The sequence below is a fragment of the Natrix helvetica genome (assembly GCF_964273705.1).
Source record: "Natrix helvetica genome assembly, chromosome: 1".
Taxonomy (NCBI): domain Eukaryota; kingdom Metazoa; phylum Chordata; class Lepidosauria; order Squamata; family Natricidae; genus Natrix; species Natrix helvetica.
Genome location: NC_138548.1, coordinates 323,566,991 through 323,587,393, shown reverse-complemented (window position 1 = coordinate 323,587,393; position 20,403 = coordinate 323,566,991). Strand labels below are relative to the sequence as shown.

Genomic DNA, 20,403 nt, shown 5'->3' with positions numbered 1-20,403 from the left:
ACTGTGGTGAGATATAAATGTAGTAAATACAATAAACTATTTACATAACAAATAATTAAACCAAATAGTACCACAGGTTCCAGTGAGTGATTTAGAAACAAAATATATTTTTGGAACAGTTAATATATAGAATCACAGCAGTGAGTAAATTAAAGAATAATTTGTCTTGTTTTCAAAATATAGTTGCTGAGGTTATTCAACTTGATTAGAATCCATGTCTCTATATTGTTCAGTAACCAAATGTAAAGAGAGAATGATTTCCGAAAAGGTAGATCTTGTATGTATAAATAACTGGCCCAGTAGGTGTTCTTCTTTGAAAAAAAAATAGTATGCATCCTGTATATTGCTGTCAAAGCTGTTGCAATGTGTTCTGCAGAAAAATAAAAATAGAAGTTTATATAAACATTAAGAAGGTGGAATACACAAAAACATAAAGCAATAACTAGACTTTCTCATCAGAAATAAAATAACCCAGAATTGCTACAATTACATACAATCTCTTCAAACACAAAATCACATCCAATCAAATGTTTCACTTATTCATAGCCTTCATTTTAAAATCATTTATATATTGGGGCTGGGAAGGTGGCTTTAAGTCAGTGTTTTGATTCCTTACCATGGTCTGGACATCAAGTCCCTGCAATTTCCATAGCAAAGGTTTACCTCTTTCTTTTTCCTGGGGCTTAGAGAAAGTGAGAAAGTACAACTGGCTTTCTGTCTAAGACAGGACTACAACACATAGTTTCCCAGTTGTTAGTCTGATGCCCTAACCACTGCACCAAACTAGCTCTCTCTAAATCAAACTGTTATTACAATCCAAAATCAGAAGTTCAAATCCCAAATCTCTGTGTTCTTCCCCTCCATCCCCCAATGTAAGGCATTCTAACTATTAATCTGATTCTTCCAAGTTCACATCCACAAATAGGCATCATTCATCAGAGTAATCAACAGTCAGTTAAGGTAGCATCTTATAATCATTCGTGCCCAAATAGTTCTTTACTTCATGGATTCCAATGGAAGAGAAGAAGAAGATCAGAAGGCTATAGCAATGCAATAGGTGAACAGCATGATAAATATACCTGACAGCATCAATTATCTGCTATCTAAGATGAAAAAGATTCTACAAATTTAGCAAGAAGAGTAACTGTCTTGTGTTCTTTTGAATTCCTCAATCAGAATGATTAGACAGGGAATTATCTTCAGAAAGATTTACTCATTGCTAAAGAGTTCAAAGACATAGATTCTCCCACTGTACAGAAAATGAGAGAGAGAGAGAGAGAGAGAGAGAGAGAGAGAGAGAGAGAGAGAGAGAGAGAGAGAGAGAGAGAGAGAGAGAGAGGAGGGAGGGAGGGAGGGAAGGAAGGAAGGAAGGAAGGGAGAGGGTGGGAGAGCAGAGGTGGTATTCAGCCAGTTCTGACCAGTTCTGGAGAATCAGTAATGGAAATTTTGAGTAGTTTGGAGAATCAGCAAATAGGCTGTCCCTGTCCCTGCTGCCTTCCAGCTAATCTTCTTTTGTTGCCCTGAACAGGAGAACAGAGCTGGAAAGCAGGTTAGTTGGGTGGGGAGGGATTTTGCAGTAACCTTCCCCTGCCACGCCCACAAAGCCATCACAAAACCATGCCCACAGAACCGATAGTAATTTTTTTTGAATCCCACTACTGGAGGGGGGGGAGAGGGAGGGAGAGGGAGAGAGAGACTATGGAGATCCTTTTTTACAGCACTTTTAATCTGGCATATTTTTTGAAAGCTACATGTACCTTTTAAAATTAAAATGGCATTCTTGTTCATTAATGCACTCCCAGGAAAATAACATATGCAAAGCAAAGTGACTGAATTAAAGTATGGGAACGCACCAAAGGAAATGCAGATAGCTTGTCTCTCCAATCTTGGCAGTGGTTAGCAATGGAGATGCCAGACAATGAAAGTAGGAAAGCTTGATTTTAAAGGGAGAGGGCAAGAAACTGAGTCCATTGGAGAGAAAGAAGACAGCTGCAAGTAGCTCTTCCAATAAGAGCTGCAAAATGAAAGGATACACAAATGCACAAGGAAGTTATGCCAAATAATTGGAGGGAGGGGAACAATAACATCATTGAAATTCCTACTCCCCCCTCCCCCTTAGCATCAAAAAGACATCTGCAGTGCAATCTGCTATTTATGGAGAGAAATGTTAATACAGAGAAGGACAACATTTTCCTGGGAATGTTTATGCTAAACTTATTATTAAAACGATAGCAACCAAGATAGCTGGCTTTAAATGAGGATTTGAGAAAATGATGACATGACTGGCAACGTGTACTTGTTGTTGAGTTTCAGGTACAGAAGCATTATCTTCTCACTGAAATCCAATCAGTGGGGATTATATTTTAGAAGGTGGCAACCCTGGGCTCCTAAACTATCTGTAAGCTTTGTACCAACACCCATTTGGCTTCTATGTGAATAGTATGCTGAACTAGATAGGCCTTTGATCTGATTCGGCACAGTTCTTCATATATCCTCAATAGATGATGCTGTATTATGCTGAAAGACACCCTTTTCTCTAATCATACAACCTCTATTGGGCAAAGGGAAAGGAAGCATCCTACAGTATCCAGTTTCTTTGTCTTGTCTTGTTTTCCTTCATTCTCCCCTACATAAGGATTGCAGGCATCTGTCATTTTATTTACCAAAAATGATTATTTAAATATTGTATTTAAAATGATATATATTTCATTAGTGAAATCTTCAAAAACTTTTTTTTAAGTCAATTGGTACAAGGAAGCCTGCAAGCCTGCATCCTGGGAAATGGCTATTATAGGTACATTGAGATATGCACTTGGTATTTAGCAACTTCATGCTGGATCATTTCTATAGCATTTCCTTTTGACAATTGTTCAGCAAATGCTAACATCCCCAAGGCTCTATCTTTGCTAGGGTAATTTAGGTAACAGTTTAAGTGTTAGCCAGCAGTAAGCATGTAGTATGTCTATGAGGAATAAATTCCCCATTATTTAGAACAATGTCTACTGAAGCATGCACAGTGCATTGTAAGTCTTCATTCATTCATTCATTCATTCATTCATTCATTCATTCATTCATTCATGATCTTTACTGGTAATATGATACAAAATAAAATGGATTTTATATATGTATGTATGTATGTATGTGTATCTATGTATGCATGTATGTATGTATATATAACTGCACTAGTACTTATATACTATATAATAATATTTAATAAATGTTAAATTAACTAAAGAAGGAGAAGCAACTTAGAACTAAGGAGAAATTTCCTGACTGTTAGAACAATTAATCAGTGGAACAACTTGCCTCCAGAAGTTGTGAATACCCCAACACTGGAAGTTTTAAAGATGTTGGATAACCAATTGTCTGAACTGATGTAGGGTTTCATGTAGGGGGTTGGACTAGAAGACCTCCAAGGTCCCTTCCAACTCTGTTATTCCATTATAAATATTCTATCATTTATAAACATTTAACAAAAAAAACAATATTTATAACTACTATACAATTTATGTAAAATTTATGTATGCCGTAATATAGACATTATAGTTCTTTTTTAAAATTCTTATGCAGCTGAAATTAAGTAAAACAAAAAAAAAATGGTGAGAATTTTATTAAGGCCATTCTCAATATTAATGTTTTAACTTTGTTCATTTGAATATTTGAGAAATTAACCATCTAGGACAGTGATGGCGAACCTATGGCACATGCGCTGGCCAGCTGAGTTCACCTTTTTAAAAGCTTTTTTTCGCCTTCCCCAGGCTCCAGAGGCTTTATAGGAGCCTGGGGAGGGCGAAAAAAGCATGTAAAAATGGGGGGTGGCGCGTTTTGCGCGCATGCGCACTGGGGGGTTCACGCGTTGCATTATGGGTGCGGCACGCCTGCACACGACCCCCCTGCGCTCCCCTCACTTGTGGCACGCGAGCCAAAAAAGGTTCGCCATCGCTGATCTAGGATAATGACTCTATTAACCCTACAGTATCTGAATCCAACCACTATACCTGTATATATAAGTATATACATAAGTGTGTGCGCATGCACACACACACACACAACACACAATAGCAATATATATATATATATATATATATATATATATATATATATATATATATATATATATATATATATATATATATATATATATATATATATATAATATACTTAAATTATATATAGAACTATCAATCTTTTTTTAAAAAAAGCCTACAAAAAATCTACTTTCCTGCTGTAAGAAAAACTATTATTTCCATGCAGAACTATTACTCAGGTTTATTTATCATGATTAAATATAATAAAGACCCTTTATTAATTCTTCCAGCCTTGATAGGAGGTTTAAAAATGTGATACCTCTATGACAGCTCTTAATTGGAATATTAGGTTCCGGTATCTCAATCCTTGTTTAAATTTTAAGACGTGGTACTATTTGCAGCCATAAATACATCACCAAAGTCAGATATCTGTGGTATAATTAGTGCATTAGTGGCAATGCATAATTATGGATGCTAGTAAAACCTATTGCTATGCTAATCTATCATGCATTTTACAATATTTCAGAGAAAGCACAGCTTCCAAATGCATCAGAGATGAAACTAATTATAGCCCACATGCACTCACTGCCCACCACTCCTATAATTATTATATAAAAGAGGAATAACATTTTAAGGAAGGAATATCAATATGTAAAGATTTGACAGTTGCTATGAACGTTCAAAGACGTTCAGAGACCTTAATAAAAACATTCCATCTCAGTGTAAAATCATACCAGAAATGTGTAGGATGACATTTCAAATCTTTACACAATTCATGTGATCAGTCACAATATACTCCACAGTCACAAATTAATTATCTCAATGGTGGCGCGATCCATTTTGCCTTGAGTTGACAGAACCAAGGAAAAGAAAACTTACCCTTCTTGATTTGAGTGTCTTTCATTTTCTTCCTCCTCTCTCCTGCTCTCATTCCCCCCTCCCAATCCATTTCTTGTTTTGTCAGGCATACTCTTATATATTTATCTCCCACTGTTTCCCTTCTTGTGTACTTATAATATCTTTTCTACTTTCCAGCCAGTCTTCTCCTGTGTTAAATATCCACAGCTGTTACAAATCTACAGGAAGCTTTCTTCATAGACACTGATTAAAGTCTCCTGCTTGCTTGAGCTTGTCTGTTTTGGTTTGGTCTCTGAATAGTAGTGGTGCATGTGTGTTTTCTTGTTTCTTAAATTGTCTAGATTGTGTGTGATCTCTGTATTAGTTTCTCATCCTATTACTTCTGCTTCACTGTCCATGAACAATGTGTATCCTGCATTTGCTTCTGTCAGTGGCTCAGCAAGCAAAAGTGATTTTCTTCACCAAGCTTCCAGTGTTCCACAAGAGAGAAAGAGAAAATGTTTTTTTTCCAAATAATATTTGCATTTAAATAATAGGGATTGATGGTGTATAAAATATGGAAAGCAGCTGTAATAGACGTAATGTTGGACTGGATCCTAGATTGAGGACAGATTCCAGTTCAGCATTTGCAAGTGTTTTTCTCATGCTGTGTGTTGCCCTTCTCTTAAGTGGGATATTGTTATTTTTTTCCTCTGCTCCTTACTGGATTTGGTAAAGAATTTAACGTCTGAAATGTAGCCTTACTACATTTGCTATTTTGTGGAGAAGAACAATATTCTCAGGCATCAGATGATCCATAAATTAAAAGCAAATCTAGTTTATTAAAATAGAACCAAAACTACTTTTCTATTTTCCCCAATTCTTATAATATGGTATTATAATTCATTAACAGAGAATATAAATGGGTGTTCAAACACAATTGCTTTACAGTTGCAACAAACCAGATATTTTTAGTATCCCCTACTAACTATTTTTCTTTAGAATGAGATATGAAAGACGCAGTTGCAAATATCCCCCAAAATAAAGAGGATAGCAGAAAAGCCAATTTGATTCCTCAAAATGTCTAATGTGGATCCAAAAACAAAGAAGTGAAAACATTTGGAGCATGGCTTCTAGAATTCCTTGCAACCCCTTAACAATAGGTCCAATTTGAGTCACATGAGTAGAAAAAAGACCAGAACAGAGCTTAGGGTAGTGATGGCTGCCCTGAGCCCTAAGCTTTGGGCACTCCGGACTGAGTGCCCAAAACACGTGAGCCCCCAAAATGCAATGCATACCCCCGCACATATGCCCTGCCCTCCGCACATGCATGTGCACCCTACCCTGGCACATGCATGCACAACCTCCCCATGCATGCCCCGCATATGCATGCATGACCTCCCATGCATCCCACCTCCTCACGCATGCGCAACAGAGATCCGAAGGTCAGCTGGCTGACGGGAGCTGACCTGGGGCGATGGCTCTTGTGCCATCAGAGAGGAAACTGCATGTCACCCTGGCACACATGCCATAGGTTCGTCATCACGGGTTTAGGGATACCACAATGTTCATTTCTGAGATCCTGTGAAAACTACCACTTTGACTGGGATTGCTTTTATGGAATTCGTGACTTTTTCACTGAATCTAGCCTCATTTCTTATTTCTTGTTGGCTTCTCCTATCCTCCCAAATGTTGCGTTCAATCGACAGAACTCTGTCCTGCTGAATGATACAACTACTGTACAATTCAAAAGAGAGGACAGCTCCTAACAGTTGCTCATTGAAGACACCCAAATGCTGACAAAGAACAAGTTCAGGCTTCCCAACCAATAGACAGGTGTTTCATTATGCACTTCTGAAGAACAACAACAACAACAAAAAAGCAGGCGGATTAAAGTTTGAGAATAATAACTACGAGTTCATTTTAGAGCAACATAGGAAAATCCAATCAATGAATTTCAATATGGCCAAAATTTAAACAACTGTTTAGAACAGGGGTGTCCAAACTTGGGAACTTTAAGACTTGTGGACTTCAACTCCCAGAATTCCCCAGCCAGCTGCTGGCTGGGGAATTCTGGGAGTTGAAGTCCACAAGTCTTAAAGTTCCCAAGTTTGGACACTCCTGGTTTAGAACCAGTGTTTTCTTTATATGGTGTCCTTTTTATTTTTTCCGGGTTATTTTATTTTGGTAGAGGTTTAAACTTTCTTTCTGTACAAGTGATATCATGGGGGGGAAAGACAACTATAAAGACACAAATAAGAAAGAGAAGAGCATCACCCAAGGCAGCCTTCCCCAATTTTTGTTGTCCAGATATGCTATGATTACAACCTGTAGCCTTTCCTTAGCGATGCTGGCTAGGAATTTTGTGATTTTAGTATAACCAGCTGGAGGCAGAAGAAAACGGATAGCTTGCAATCTCCTGGAAAACCACACCAAGTTTAATGAGACCTGCATACAGATCCCTGTATGATTTAATTAGCTAAACCAATGGTAAACTACACGTGGCTAAATGTACACATTTTAAAACTTCCATTTTCTTTTAATTGTTTTTCTCATTGTTGTAATAATGTCTTGACTATCAAATGAATGTTTATTTGGATAATTCTTGCAGCACACACACTTCTATAGCCTGTTCTGCCACAATTCTATTTAGAGCTGCATTAGCAATACTGTGTTCATATTCAAAGCAAGGATGCTAACCGTGTTACCTAAAAGGAAAAAATCCAGCTTTAATTCATAAGAACATGTCTTAGCAAATATAAAAATGACCTGAAAAAAGATGGAGAAGGAGGATAAGAAATAAAGGAGGTGGACATGGGAAAAATTAAAACGAAGTGCTTTGAGATGAATAGAAACACAAGTAGATAATATCAGTTAACTTTGAAAATAAATCTAAACTACAGGTAGTCCACAATTTACAACAGTTCATTTAGTGACTGTTTGAAGTTACAACGGCACTGAAAAAAGCGACTTATGGCCATTTTCCACACTTACGACCATTGTCGCATCTCCACGATCACATGATCAGAATTCAGACGTATGGCAACTGACTCAGATTGATGACGGTTGCAGTAGCCCAGGATCATGCAATCACCTTTTGTAACTTTCTAACAAGCCACGTCAAAGGGGAAGTCAAATTCACTTTAACAACCATGTTACTAATTTAACAACTGCAGTGATTCACTTATCAACTATGGCAAAAAAGGTCGTAAGATGGGACAAAACTCACTTAATAAATGTTTCACTTAGCAACAGAAACTTTGGACTCAAATTGTGCTTGTAAGTCAAGGACTACCTCTACTGCCTCTTAGGGTGCTTAAAGAACTAACCGATGTGAAATGAGACTGAAAGTGTTCTAAACTAGGCTTCCCAAGAGCATGAAGCAAACTCCTTGTCCCGACAAAAACCCTTTTTTAATTTACTGTGAATTTTGCTAATTCACAGCCAGCAAAGTCTTTCAAGGGAGGATTCACAGTCACAGACCTTATCTGGTGTAGAGAGCTGCCAGGCCAATATCTGCAAAACTTGTCAAGGAGTCTCGGAGAGTCACGAACCAATTAAGCAAAGTAGTTGTCTCCTGCAAACTCCACTCCCCTTTTGCTCCTCTTTTATTTCCTCTGGGAGGGGTTATTCATTGTCCACCTGTGGCCTTATTCCCAAGTTGACCACTGTTTTTATGCTGTTCGCTTCGTCTGGCAACTGCACATGCACACACTGGGAACAGACTCCAGCTGTTCATCTGCCTCACTGATTGCTGACTCTGAAGGAAGCTGATAACTGGCATACAACACAGAGCCCTCATCAGAGCCTTCGCCAGACTCCAGGACTGGCCTATGTTCCTCCCCAACCTCTTCACTGTTGGAATCTGCTGCCAGCTCTGCTGGCCGCTGGCAGGCCACAACAGAAACTAGAACGACCTCAGGAAGAGAAAGGCTATGTGGAAATTTGGGGAAAGGGTTAGAATATCAACCAATCTCCCATTGAATGAATTGAAATAGGATGCACTGTACTCGCTCACACAGAGAGGGACTTCTCCAGGTGCCGTCCACCAGACAGTGCCGAGGGGCGGCGCCTAGGAGCAGAGCCTTCTCTGTGGTGGGCCCAGCCCTGTGGAATGACCTCCCTCCGGATATTAGGATTACCTCTGACCTCCGCGCCTTCCGTGTAAAGCTCAAGACCCACCTATTCCAAGTAGCTGGCCTGGCTCAACCATAGTTTGATCATATCGCTCCTGACGGGTTTTTTTTAATTTTGTGATTTTATTTAGGGGATTTTAAACTGTGATTTTAATTGTTTCCATTCATCTGTCTACCTCCTCCATGTATATGTCTATATTTTATGTATGTATTGTCCATATTTGTATTTTATATGTTTTTATTGTACGCTGCCCCGAGTCCTTCGGGAGAGGGTGCGGCTAACAAATAAAGTATTATTATTATTATTATTATTATTATTATTATTATTATTATTATTATTATTATTATTATTATTTTATTATTATAAGAATATAATTAAAGAATCAAGAAACAGTTAATGTCAAATGAGGCAGAGAAGATGCAGACTAATTTTAAACAAAACAAATGTTTGTGAAAGAGCACCAAACTGGTTGAAAGTTGTTGTTGTTGTTTAGTTGCTAAGTCATGTATGATTTTTTTGTGACTCCATGGACCACAGGACTCCAGGTCCCCCATATTCCACTGTCTCCCAGAGTTTTCCCTAATTCATGTTCCTTTGTGTCAATAATACTACTTACCAGCAGTAGTTAGAGTGCAGTACTGCAAACTACTTCAGCTGACTGCTAGCTGCAATTTAGTAGTTCAAATCTCATTAGGCTCATGATTGACCCAGCCTTCCATCCTTCTGAGGTGGGTAAAATGAGGATCCAGATTGGTGGGGTCAATAGGCTGACTCTACAATTTCCTTAGAGAGGAAACACTATGAAGTGGTATATAAGTCTAGGGCTAGTGCTAACCGTATCATCCTCTGCCACCCTCTTCGCCATTTGCCTTTAATAAGAGGTCATATAGAATTAGAATTAAAAATAAAATGATTTGGGAGAAAACTGAACTGGAATTTTTTTTAAAAAAAATGTTTATGGTAATGTTAATGATAGACCAGATTACAATGAATGTATTAAGATGACGAAAATGAAGTCTTACTTTAAATGTTTTGCTGAAAAAAAGAAAAAGATAAGACAGTGAGTGTTGAGAATGTAACAGAGAAATGTTAAAATATGCAAGTGGTTTGCTTGCGGAGTGGCTGTGTAATTTGATTTACCTATGTGTGAAGGTTCCATCTGTGCCTGATGATAGGAGGAATGTAGCTATTGTTTAGCTATGGAAAAGAAAACGAGAATGATGTAAAAACTGCTGAAGTGTGGGCGTTTAGCTTGATAAGCATGCCTGCAAAAGTATTTGACTGAAAGGAAACAAAAAGTTGACAATAAGAACAATTTGGAAAGCAAAGCATACAGACCACATTGTTGCTCTTCAACAGAGCACTGAGAAATGTATGAGTGTGAAAACAAAAGTCTATTTCATATTTGTTGCTTCTGAGAAGGCATATAACAAAATGATTAGGTTTGAACCACTAAGGGTGTGTCACATAAATATGGAGTGGTTGACTGTTGATTGTGATAAGAGCTAATATAGGATGGGAACAGAACATACCTGAAAATAAATGGAATGCTTAGCAAATGGCCCTACACTGATCAAGGAGTAAGATAAAGAAGTGCAATATCTCCTTTGCTCTTTAATATAGTCATGGATTCTTGTGTAAAGAATGCTTCTGGTGACTTTGGAGATATATTGGGAATGTGAAGGTTTATCTATTATACATGCCGACAATAGCATTGTTCACATAGTCATTTGTTGTAAATGTTAGAAGGGTTGTAGGAATCAGTAAGGAACATGAATATGAATGTTAACATATCAAGGAGACAGGTAATTGGGTTTGACAGGTTAAAGCACCTTATGTACCTTGGAAGAATATCAACTAAAGCTGAAGAAATTCAAAGAGATGCTAATGCTTGTAAGAAAAGTAGTGGCAGTGCAGATATTGCAAGGGGTACAAAAATGTCTTAAGAGTGAGCTTCTGCTCACTTTGTAATAGGGAGTTGAGCATTGTGTATGTTCAGAAGTGTGTGAAGTACAAACAGGCAGGTAATGTCAGAAATGAATGGATATGGAATGAATGTATGTTTATTCAAAAAGAACCTAAAAGAAAGCAATTAAGTTGATCCGGTCATATAGAAGAAATAAATGGAGATCATATTGCAGAACAAATTACATGAAATCTGATTGGTTGAGAAGAACAGAAATACTAAGAGAATGATGGTTAGATTCTCTTTTTAAAAAGGGAAGAGAACTTTAGAGAACAAAAAGGGAATGTATGAAGTTATATAGAGGTGTAATGGAAGTAAGGAAATTTGCACACATAGAAAAATATAGTATAGTGGATGCTGTTGGCACAAAATAGATTTAATTGGTTTACTTGTTCTTTTCTTTTATCTACCCACTTAATTTTTCTTCACTTTTACTTCACACTCTGTTTTGTGCTTTACATAACATATTGTGTTATGTATCGTTTCCAGTTCTCCATGACCAGATACCTATAATTACATCAGGATGCACAGTACATATTGACTAGTTTCTTTGATAATTTAGTAAATATATAACTGGTTTGAAAATTATACTTAAAATATCCCTCTCGAACTGGAGAGAAGTATTTATTGGATTGCCTCAAAAGTTACTTTTTGCCCCCCTACTCTTCAATACTTTCAATAATGATTTGCACAAAGAAGTGGAGGAAGTAGTTATAAAGTTTGTAGATAATACAGAATTAGAATGAGGATAGTTCATATCCTATCAAGCAAATAATATTTAAAATTACAAATAATATTTGAAATTATATTAGTAGGTTAAAAAAAATGGCAGAAAATAACAAAATGAAATGTAACAAAGTTTTTCACTCAAGTTACCTAGTGAACAATAATCAAATGATCTACTGCCAGGAATAATAATATAATATAGACAAATAAAGAAGCAGACCAAACAAAAAGTGAAGTGAGATCCTGATTTTGGGAGAAGGCACAGTATAAAAGAATAACAGAGTTGGGAGGGACCTTGGAGACGTTCTAGTTCACTCCTGCACAAGCAGGAGACCCTATACCTGTGATGAAGAACCTATGGCACGCATGCCTGAAGTGGCACGTAGAGCCATGTCGCCTGGCATGCATGGCGTTGCCTGTTCCTCTTCTGGTTTCTGGCGCACACACCAATAGTGGGTTCCTACTGATTCGAACCAGTTCGGCCATACCAGTAGAAGTTTGGTGGCCTGGGTCGCTGGAACTGGCAAATGGCCCTACACTGAGCCCTACACAAGTGCATGCACGTGGCATGCACGTGGCGCTCCCATGAGCAAACCAGCAGTAGTGACTGCTGGAACTCACCTCAGCACATGAAATTATCAGCCGGCCTTCATGTGTGCGGCAGTGCTGGAAACCAAAAGAGCTGGTCTTCCATTTTCCGGCATGAGCATGTGCACCAACCAGCTGATTGACGCGTGCATTTGTGGGGCAGTAACTGGAACACTTGCTGGAAACCGGAAGTACCTTTTAATGCATGTGCATGCCCTCCGAGTAGCTCCTCTTCATGGTAATGGCCCAGATGAGCATGTGCATGTGTCGTCCCTTCTCGGCACTCGGTGCCAAAAAGGTTTGCCATCACTCTACTATTCCAAACAAGTGACTATTCAGTCTTTTCCTAAAAGCCACCAGTGATGGAGCACAGACGTTCTACTGATTAATTGTTCTAACTGTCAGGAAATTTCTCCTTAGTTCTAAGTTGCTTCTCTCCTTAATTAGCTTCCACTCATTGCTTCTTGTTCTACCCTCAGGTGCCTTGGAGAATAGTTTGACTCCCTCTTCTTTGTGGCAGCCCCTTAGATATTGGAACACTGTTATCATGTCACCCTTAGTCCTTCTTTTCCCTAGAGTAGACATACCCAATTTATTTCCTAGTCTCTACCATCTTCTACGTGAGGTAGCCATTTCACATTTTTGCCTGATGACAGAGCTAATCTTTTTTTTCTTCTTCAAAACATTTTGTCTATTTCTAAAACAAAATCCTACATCAAATTGAAATCCTCTTCAAGTATCTCTTGATACTTCTCTCACTCTTCAACTTTTAGGACACGATTCAACACTATTATTTTAGAAACCTGCAGATCAAAAAATAATTTTATTAAAGTAGTCCTACCTGTCTGCAGTCCAAACATAAAATTTCCTATAACTTAACAAGCAAAAAAAAAAAGGTATGATGAAGCTACCAATTGCACTTTCACTGTCAGGAATGACTTTCAGCCTTTAGGCTTTCATTAGGCATTGTAGAAAAGAAAAGGAGAAGTCTGATTCATTCAACTTGTGAAACTTGTGCCAAATGACTTTGCTCATTTCCTCACCACCAGGTCCAGCTGTCACATACCTGTGATCCATTAACAAAGATAGTTTTCTCTTTCTTTGTGTCCAAATATGCCCTCTTGGTTTTAATAGAAATGATGTCAGATACACCATAAATGAAACTTCTTAATGACATTAATTGGGCTTCCATAAAATATATTTCTCCCAGCTGAAAGCTTACTTCTTTAGGTTTCAATTTGACTTATTACAGCTGTTTACAATAAACTCACTGAAATCAGTGCAACTCCATTTGGTACAATTAACTTGAGTGCCATTTGAAAAAGTCTCAATTTAGGATTAATACCAAGCAGAATTTGAGATGAAAGATACACATTCCATTCCACTTCCATTGGAAGTGGCTTCCAAAACTTTGACATAACTGAACTCCTCATTTAAGCAACAAAAGATTTGCAGAAAAATTACAACACTATTATCATTTATATATATTTTTTCACAGAATCCTTTTCATTTTTAAGCCACCCTGTTTTGTTTGCTCCAATATATCAAGTAACGTTAAAAGGGCATTCATTGTTAATAGCAGTATGAATCTGAGCCAAATAATTATGTCAAATCTTCAAGCAGTTCGTAAATATATGGGATGCTAAAACTGTCAGCTGAGTGATCCATAGAAAGCTGTTTTAGCAACCATAGAATTTTTCAGAGATCATCCTCAAAGGTCAGAGAGCTTTGCACTCTGATGTTCAGTGAAGAAGAGACAAAGATTAGGAATGATGACCCAGTCACCATTTCAGCAATTAATTGTTTCATGTGCTAGATAGGGGTGGGTTCCGGCAGTCACTACTGCCGGTTCGCTTGTGGGTGTGCTGCGCATGCATGCATGCACAGTGCAATATAAAATGGTTCTGCGCATGCACAGAAGCAAAAAAAACCAAGAACCAGTTCGGGGGCGTTGCAGCGCTGTGTCGCTGCCAGTTCCAGTGACCCAGACCGCCAAACCACTACCGGTTCAGCCAAACCAGTACAAACGGTAGGAACCCATCACTGGTGCTAGAGCTACAACATATTCCTCAAACCCCTGAAACCATCATCCTTTACATACATGCATACAGACAAATTTCAACCTAAAAGTCAGGATGTCCTATTCAGAGGTGGGTTCCTACTTATTTGGTTCGGCTGAATAGGTAGTAACTCCGGTGGACATGTGATCGTACCAGTTCTATGATCGGCAACGCCATTTTCATTTTTTGTTCTGCACATGCGCACAGGAATCTTCATTTTAAAAATGTCATTTGTATTCATTTTTTAAATATTTTTTTTAAATTTTCAAAACAAACACAACACATAAAATCTTCTTTCTTTACATACCGTAGAAAGTGTATCAGTTGGTTACAAAAAGGCTTTCGTGCATCTCTTCCACAGTCATCAAGCATAATTCATATTAACTCAAGTATTTCAACTCAGATATTTATACATGTTACCATCATCATACCTCCATTTTCATTTGACTATAATTGTTTAAACGTCCTTCATCATAAAATACAACAAGATTTAATACATAACCACATACTGGCATTTCATTTACTATTTCTAAAATCCTCCAATAACACTGAATCCTTATGTCCTATTCTAGCTAAACATCCATAATATTTAATAACAAAATTTTCTAATCCTCCTTTCCAAATCACTGTTTACAATTTACATCCAGTTTCCTTATGTTGTACCCATACCTATATATACGTTGTAATCATTATCCCTCCTTTATTTAAATATATCCTGTATCATAACATTCCCCCCCTAATAATCAAGACTTAACTGTATCTAGCTTAGTTCTTTTTTATTAACCATTATATATAATCCAAAAGGGTTTCTAATCTTCCTTTCATGGGTACCATTCAACATTCATATCCAATTATTACTTATCATAATACTACACATTGTATACATTATTATCATTATCAATTATTTATTTAACTATATCTATTGTCACTAAATTTCACTAAGTTTAACTAGGTTTAAATTATACTCTTCCATCTATCAACCTGTATCTTTCCAGTAGCAAAACACTCTCATATCTTCTGTCATTTGTGGTGTCAGTCCTCTAATCATCTCCTTAATCAAATTTATATGGACTCCCCTTAGCAACTCCTTGCTTATAAAGTCTCTCATGTAATGCCCTTCTTCTGTTTCCTTAATCAGCTTATCTTTGATTGTCAGTAGTGTTATCAATGATGTTGCTAATAAAATTTCTCTCTTTAAATCCATAAATTCTTTTGGTTTTTCTTCTTCTGTGTCTTGCCATCTGAGGTAGAGTTCCCCTCCATTTAATTCCTCTTTCAATATTCCACTCTTTCCATTTTCAGAGACAAACCAATCACCATAAATATCAGCAAATTTAATTTCTTTATAGTCATTTTCCTCTTCGATTTTTAGGATTCTAACCACCACTTTTTCCACTTGATAAACATCTCCAACTTCATCATATTTTGCTGTTAGGTGCACTAAGTCTTCCAACTTCTTCTCTATCCTCTCACATGTATCTGATAATTTCTGTATTTCTGAGAATCTTTTTTGCAGACTTAAAATTTCTTTCTGTTGTTGAAATTGCGCCATTATCTTCAGCTAACAAACACTGCTGCTTTAGCTTGGAAGGTTTTAACAAGATTAAGCATAGATTCACAATAAAGTTTCATTTTCACTTTTCTCTGGTTAAAGGTATACTTCAAAGGGACATCTGTATGTTTTTCTTCTTATCACTCTCTATAAACAAGCAGTGAGATCTTGGAGTGCCAAGCCAGGATAATCATGAGAAGAATGTTTTGTTTCCAATACACAAACCTCCAGCCTCTGAGTAGCAGTGTTATTGTTGCAATTTTCTTTGTTTCTTTTTGTATCTTTTTTGTATTTCAAGTTTTTTAAAAATCTGATTCTTGAATGAGTTAGAAGAACACACACAGTAATGAAAGAGGAGAATTTTAGTTCATAGGTTACAAAGAGTAATAAAAGAAAAAAATAGAAGAAGAAAACTTAATCCATTAGTTTTAAAAGGCTTGCATAAATTCCATCCATAAACATAGCATTTAAAAAGTAAGATAACCCACTGTCCAAAACCATTCCAAACTTAATTCCACTGCTTATTTTTTCTGTTCTCCAATTTAAATTGGTTTTAAGTTTTTTATAGGCAGTCTCTAATAAAATGGTAAAAATTCCTCACCAGCTGGAAACACTTTCTCTTTCTGTATCCTTCCGTTTTGGAGCCACCCTGACTTCATCAGCCTAACGGTTGGATTTTTTGTTGCCGGCTTGAAGAACTTCTCTTGGATCGATCAGGGACTTTGCCATGTCCCTGAGATCAGCAAGACATATTCTTCCTGTTCATCGTCTCTGCGGGGACGGTTTAGGTCCAATTGGACCACCCAGTGGCAAAAGTATCGGCTGTGGTCTAGGAGCATCGAGACCACACATTCGTATCGTCGTGACATTGGCTCCTCCTCCAGGTATCTTCTTTCCTTGTAGCCATTTTTTTAATGTTGTGTGCCTGTGCAGATTATTTTAAATGAAAATGCGCACACGCACATTTTTTTTTTACCACAAACCAGTAGTAATGGTGACCGGAACCCACCCCTGGTCCTATTCCTATTATGGAAAAACTAATCGAAGCTCTTTTCAACTGGATACATTAGAACATGCTATTACAGCAAAGTTACAATCGAAAAAGTGACAGTCTTAAATAATTATAAACTTTGATGTTGTGTCAGTAAAATATTGAAATCTGTTTGGGTTTTTAAAAGACTCTTATAAGATGTATAATTTATGTGAACATTGTTTAAAAGGTCATTAAAGAGGGATTGATTTTATGGATACACCTATTTATTTATTTAAAATATTTACATACTCACCCATCTTATACCCAACTATCACAAGTGTGTGTTTGCAAAACTATTTAGTAAAGTGGGGGGGGGTACCCCATCCCTTTACATGTATGGGTCATTCTACCATTCTATAAACATTCTGGTACAGAGAAATTCCCTGAGGATGAGCTTCAGCACGAGTCTGAAAGCTCGGAAGCATAACTTCTGATCCCAGTGACCGACCCAGATTGGATCCTGCATCATTATCATATTTGGCTTCATTTACTCTGCTATTATCCGATGTAGGTGTGCTTGATCTGGGAAACCAAGGATGTATTTAAATAGAAAATACAAAGAACCACTTCCAAGGATAATGCTGCATGCCTCAGGTTACCCAAAGTCATTCAATTATATATGTGTTTTCACCTTTAGTTCTCAAGAACAGCCTTAAAATCTAAAGACTTCATCATTAAATTAATACAAAAGAAAAGTTCTAGTGCTGATATATTCAGCGCTAGCTGATGCTCATTCTTTCACACTATTTTTATTCCTACTGTTTTTTAGTCTAATTATATTGTTTTCACTGGTTTCCGCTCTCATTTATTATTTGCCTAGGTTTCATTTTAGATCATTCAGTTTATCCCAGATTTAGCTACTTGTGTAACTTAAGCGAGCAACATGAGGCTTACAAGAATATCAAAATTAAACTCAGCACATTAGTTCCAATGCAATCATTATTTCAGTTTACACAACAGAAAATGGATAATAAATTTGTACCACAAGAAGCTTGTGTTGATGAAAAATGCATACTAGGTCAATTAATAAATCAGTCAGATTCTAGGCTCTTCAGTATTTTTACATGTTAAAAACATACAGTCTGGTGTCAATTAGACATTCTGTGAACATTTGCTGTTTTCCACTAGACAAGATTTCTGGCAGTAGAAAAATGAATGTTTCCACATGGCCAGGCTGTCCGTCTGAAAAGCTAAAGCATCAAATCATGAAATCTGTGATAATGCTTTAACTGAAATTATAGGCATTTGGCTACAGCTTGTATAGTCAGCTACTGATGTCTGAAAACATGTTCATACATTGATGTATCCACTGATAATGTTTCATGCAATCATAGTATTTCATGCAGAAGCTATTTCTAAACAGGTTTTAGCTGTCCTGCTAATTGTGGTTTGCTTTGGTTTAAATTTCCATTCCTTCTACTAAAGATTATTCTAAAACAAATCTAAAACTCCACTAAAGCTAATAGTATGCTTTATGCTAACATCAGAGGAAGGCAAAGCCAGGCAATATGAATAGTTAGTGTACACAATCTGGCCTGAAAATGTGGCTCTCTCTAGAAAGCATCTGCTATAAATTACAGCCAATTGGTCTGTCACAATGGACGAAATCCATAAGGAGCATGGTATAGCCATTAAGATATAATTAGGGACACCTGAGTGGGACTATAGCCTCTACATATATTAGATGTGTGCACCAAACATACACATTAAACCTTAATTTCCTTCTAATAATAGTAATAATGATTTGTACCCTTTTTTTAGTTTTGGAAACATGGAAAGATGTGAAATCAACTATTTCAAGACACAAGATGTATTATCACACAGCCAAATCAAATGCTATGCTAAAGATGTAGTGTGCTGGGTTTAGGGTTTTATTTCTTTTATTTTGAAATGAGTTTGAGGTTGATCTAGATCAAAACTGTGTCTTTCACAGAGAAAGACTTAATATCTTTCTGTTTTCATTGCTTTCTTTACAAATATAACCGCTATGACCATCATCAACAGCAGAAACAGACATCTCCCAGTCTTGTGTTTTGAAATGGATGGCTACACAAATCTTTTAAGTAAAAAAATAAACTTTCTTGTGGTAGGCAATCTTTATTTATTTATTTCTCAGCAGGCGGGTGTAGTTGATGATCACATGATAGGTTTTTAACTCTTTTATATTTGGAGGTCAGGAACAAAATGGCATCCCTGTAAAAGTCCAACAAATGTGGAAAATCTAATTAATTTGGGGGTGTTTAAGTCACTTATTTCATTACTTAAATCACTCCAATCTCCCCAAATGCAAAAAAAAATAAAGAAAATGGAGCCAGACTCTCCATACCTCCCCTCTCCCTCCCGAATACAGATGAGGGCCTCATCACAAGAAAAACCATTGAATTCTGTTATACAATTACATTTCCATTTCTGGAAGTGTATACAGTAATATGCATAAATATAATGCTGCAATGCTGCTTTTGAGAGATGAATCAAGCAGGCCAAAAAAGGTGTAGAATTATCAACCCAAGAATTCAACTACAGTAGGTAAAATTATGAATAAAATATGCCTTATAAAAGCAACCTAAGAATGCCTTAAGAACAAAACTATGGTCAACGATGTGATACTATGTCTCTTAAGCCACTCTTTAGCTAGAGAAAATTCCAATTTCTTTTTTTTTTTTTTTTTTTTTGTAATAAAATTTTATTGGTTTTTCAAAATTTATAGGGAAAAGGGTAAATGGACAGGTATACAAATTTTGGCAGTTGCAAAGTGTGTGAGGCCCCCCTCCCTCCATACCCATAGCGTACATTTATATATAATGCATTAGTATATAATTGATTATAATCAGCATATTAGTTCTATTATTAAATTCAATCAAATTAAACATTACAATATAAAATCCAAATATAATTCCATTTTCACTTTCGGTCAATTTATAATAATATGATTTTCATATTTATTTCTGTGATCTGAGTCTTCTTGCTATTGCCCCATCTCCCTCCACTGGCAGAGCTCTGGCCCCTCCCGTGTCCTGCGTGTCCGTTGTAGTGTCTGGTGGTTTCTCTAGAAGTGTTTTATTTTTTTCCATAAAGGCCTGCGCCTCTATGGGTGAATTAATTCTGATTCTTGTCTCCTCCCAGAATATCAGCATACCTTCAGGCATCAACCATCTAAACCACACCCCTTTCTGGTATAATTTATTCGCTAATTGCGAATAATTTTTTCTTTTTTCTCTAATCTTCTTAGGGATCTGCTTCAGAATGGTTATCTCCATATCATGATATGTCAATGCTTGCCCCCTTTGTACACCCAGAATTTCATCTCTTGTGGTTTTTCTAAGGAATTTAATGTGAACCTCCCTGGGTAAATTGTGTGTTCTAGCATAAGCTGAGTTCACTCTATAAACCAGATCTATATCCCACCCCATCTGTTGTTTTTCTTTGTGTGTATAGTCAGCCAGAATGTTTGTCATGATGTCCCTTATATTTTCCCC

At 36.9% G+C, this 20,403-nt stretch overlaps 1 long non-coding RNA gene across 1 annotated transcript; it reads right to left on the bottom strand.

Moving 5' to 3' along the window:
* Window positions 1–297: 297 nt before the first annotated feature.
* LOC309384591 lies at window positions 298–5,048 on the bottom strand. Its single transcript, XR_014174083.1, has 3 exons — window positions 4,908–5,048; window positions 1,854–2,014; window positions 298–370 (listed from the first exon to the last, which is right to left on the bottom strand). It is a non-coding gene; the product is annotated as an uncharacterized lncRNA (long non-coding RNA).
* Between the last annotated feature and the right edge of the window lie 15,355 nt (window positions 5,049–20,403).